The sequence below is a fragment of the Trichogramma pretiosum genome, unplaced genomic scaffold (genome assembly GCF_000599845.2).
Source record: "Trichogramma pretiosum strain Unisexual culture from Peru unplaced genomic scaffold, Tpre_2.0 scaffold17, whole genome shotgun sequence".
Taxonomy (NCBI): Eukaryota; Metazoa; Arthropoda; class Insecta; order Hymenoptera; family Trichogrammatidae; genus Trichogramma; species Trichogramma pretiosum.
Window position 1 is genome coordinate 2,196,276 of NW_019641225.1, and position 4,180 is coordinate 2,200,455.

The window sequence follows — 4,180 nt, forward strand, 5'->3', positions numbered from 1 at the left end:
TTGATCAAATTTTGATCATGGATCAAAAGTCAGGATCAAAAATTTTAATCCAGTTTTCCGGGAAATTTACGCAATGGAATGGGCTGCAATTTTAACTGCTTATTCTTAGTAACAAAATGAAGGTCGCCATAGAGCCATTTGTCGAAATTCGAATTACAGAAAAAGTTAAAAATAAAAGAAACTTTGCGTGTCTCGGTCGATAAAAATGTGGGGTCCAGATCTCCTTAAACATAAAGGATTCCTACTTGTTTCATATAAACAGCAAAAAAATTTTTTTTTCATTTTTATAATGAAATTGAAGTTAAATATAAAAAGAAGTTGTATTACATGAATGTTTAATTTTTTATGAGTCGAGACGTATAGTATCATATTGACGTTTTATAAGACGTTCTGGTTTTCATGACCTAAATCGTGCAACAAATCATTAATCAATGCACAAATCAATGCACAAGAAATAAGTAATTATTCTTCGAAATAAGTTATAAGTAAATTGAACCACAATTTTGATTAAATTTATGTTCACGTTTAAAAATTTTACATTGTTACATAATGTAAATAAATTTCAAGATTGAAATTAAATACGTCCACTTATGATTTCTGAACTTCGTTTCCTGCAAAGAAAAAATGACGGTGAGTTCAGAAAAATTAATGAAAATTATCATTCAGAGGGCTATGATAAAAAGGAATGAGAAGAATCAAAATACCTTTGCGAACGGAGCGACGTTTCTCGGCGCCTCTCCTCAGCAGCGATCTAACCATGTTCTTCAAAGCGTAGCGCTTAGCCAAGCGCAACGGTGTGTTACCCCACTTGTTGCGAGCGTCGACCTCCACCTTACTCCGGATTTTAGCGCAGAGCGCCAAGAACCAATCCGCCAAGTCATCGTCTATGTTGCGCGATGCGATATAGTGCAGCGAAGTAAATCCCTTATCGTCGGCTGGATTCGAATCACAGCGCCTCTTCTCAGCAGTGTTTCGGCCGTGTTCCTGTTGCCTTGGCTCAGAGCCAAATGCAACGGCGTCCGACCCCTCTTGTCCTTTGCGTCGATCTCGACAGTCTGACCGACGTCGTCGATCATCCGTAAGATTGTCAACGTCAAGTTATCATCGGTTTTTTTGCGACCGACGATATGAAGAGGTCCGTATCCTTTGGCGATTTGGAAACATGTTACCAAAATTGGTGATAAAATTAAACGTAATTACTGCCAAAAAGATTACAAGGACTTCAAGAATACTACTAACATGCTCAGCCATTTAAAAACACAACATCCTCTCTTCCTCGAGCAAGAAAAACAATCTATAGCACCAACCAAAAGAAGGAGAAGCAAATCTTTGGAAACACCCAAGGTATATTTTGTTCATAAATTATTTAAGCTCGCAGTGACTCACGCTATTTCAGTCGTTGAAAATGAAGGATTCACAACATTGATCAAGATTTTATCTCCTTTGCACAAAGTCCCATCTGCCGACTGCCAAAACTGTAACCAAGCAACTTGAAGCAAGATATGAAGTCATGAAAATTAATTTCATAGATGAAATTAAGTCTTCATAAGAAAAAGCGTTCTATTGACAGAAAAACTTCGGTCAACACAAGAAAATGCTGGAATTAAGCGTGAAAAAGTACTTAATCTTATATTAGATATTGCCATTAGATGGACAACAAAAATAGATATGATTGAGCGATATATAGAATTGGAAAAATATGTCTATTTGACACTTGCAGATTGCGATACAAATGTTGAAGTTTTAAATAAAAGTGATGTGAAGATTTTTAAAGATACACTTGAAGTTATGGTATCTGTAAAGTTAATGTTCAAACTGATATTGGTCATGTTCTTAAAAAAAAAATGATTGATGCTATTAATGACAGATTTAAACATATCGAACAGTGTTGTTTACTGGCAATGGATACACTAGTAGATCCACGGTTCAAAAATATTGTTTTTAGTCAACCTCTGGCGCGTTCTTCAACTTTATCTAATATAAAGAATGCAGTGAAAGAAATGGCAAAAAAATCATCTACCAATTCGTTCGTAGAAGAAAATATTGACAGTAATGATTCCGAAAATGCGAATGGAAATTTCGACATTTGGACACAGCACAAAGCAATGCACGTTAATCGAAATTCAAAATTTTCGAGGGATCCAACCCATGATAGATGATATAAATAAATAGATATTTTTCTATAAATAGATAAATAGATATAAATAGATATTTTTCTACAAACTCCATGCATTCACCATACAAGTGATCCACTTGAATGGTGGCTTCACAATAAAAATAATTACCCTACACTATTTGAAGTTGCAGTAAAACAATTAACTGCTCTTTCTTCAAGCGTATGTTCAGAGAGATTATTCTCACGTGCTGGGCTCATTAAAACAGATTTGAGAAATCGTCTTACTCCTCAACATTTAGATATGCTATTATTTTTAAGTAGCCAACTAAAAAATAAATGGAATCTCCTAGGCGTTTGATTATTTTCAAAAAATAAATCCAATGTTTGTTTAATTTAAAATTTTGTTTAATAACTAATTTATAAGTTAAAGACTATGTATTATTTAAATATACGTGTAATAAATGTTGATTATTTCTTGAAAATTATATTGTTGTATTTAAAAAATAAAAAATTCATAATCGAATCATTTGGTTGACTCGATTATGTCAATTCGATAAATTTTATTATGATCGCCGAACCCTACGTTCAACGGCGTCGAGTCGAACCGCCCGGCGCCGCTCCTCAGCAGCAACTTGACGAGCTTGGAATTCCCGAAGTAAAGAGACCCGTGGAGCGGCGGATTTCCGGCGGCAACGTAGTTTTGCGTATTTCGCCAGCATCAAGTGTATCTTCGACAGTCCCGTCGCCCGTACGAGGCAGTTCGGATTTCGAGCGTGCTCGTGGAACTTATCGATGACGTCCCTGCAGGCGAAGCGGCAGGCCACGTGATAATGCGAATTAAATCCATAACCATCGGTGTAGTTGATGTCAAATCTGTTGTAGATCTTGAAGAGCTCGCCAACCTTGAATTTCGATTCGTTCGTCCTTTGGGCGGGAACGCGATGCAACGCCGTGACGCAACGCCAACGTGGCTGGCCCTGTTCGTCGAGGTCGGGCTCGTCTTTGTATCCGGTCTTTACCACAAAACTGATTAACTCGGTATGACCGGATTCCACACACTTCACGAGTAGCCAATCGATTTCTTCCTTTCGAAAAATTAATCGGAGATTTGGAAGTCGACCCTGCCAATTTTTAATCGAGCTGCAAAGTTGTCCGTAAAAATCGTGTCGTTCTGCTTCGATTTCCCAATTGACACGTGCTCGCATGCTCATCAATTTTTCTTCATCCGTCTCGGAAATGGAAAAATCCATTAGGGATTGGTTTAAATCGTCGAGGGCCATTTTTTATACGCACTTGCACTAAAACACAGCACTGATAGATTAATAAAATTTATACAATTAACAATCTTAGCGGAAATCTTTACCTTGGGTCGAGACAATCTTTCTCTATACGATGTTAACTCTGCACCAACGTCACATGGAGTGGACCGATTAGCTCGTGTAAGTCGTACAGACACCAAAAAAAGTTCGAGGTTAGATAGCTGCAGCGCAGTCGCGTAAGTCACGTCGTGAAAGTGAAAGTTTTTTTTTTATTAATGGGGCGGTCGAAGTAGGATTCGAACTCGAGACTTTGAGGTGGAGAGACAAGCACCGTACGGAGTGGGCTATACGATGATACGTTTATAATGTCCAAAACGTAAATCCACTAGTTTCACATCAGAAAGTGCAGTAATCTTGCATTAATCCACTATATTGATAAAATATTGCATTCTTCAACGAACTTGTCGTGATTAATAAGATTATTAATTTTTAGCGCGTACTTTTTCATTAATTTCAAGATTTTACTGTTTCTTAATTAATATAAAACATTAATCCGAGTGTCGAATGGAAATAGAAAATTTTGACTTTTTTTTTGTAACCAACACTGGGCGATACATTCCAAAATATGCCTACACGACAGCTCGCGTTTGAGAAACAGCCCAATCGTTTATGTTGCGCTTATGTTTAGTCAGACGCGCGCATATCCAATAATCCCTACACCCCTGTACCCGCGAAATAGTAAGATGTGTCGCCGCTAGGTGGCACAAAGCAAGAAACATAATTCACGCAGATAACATTGTTAAGT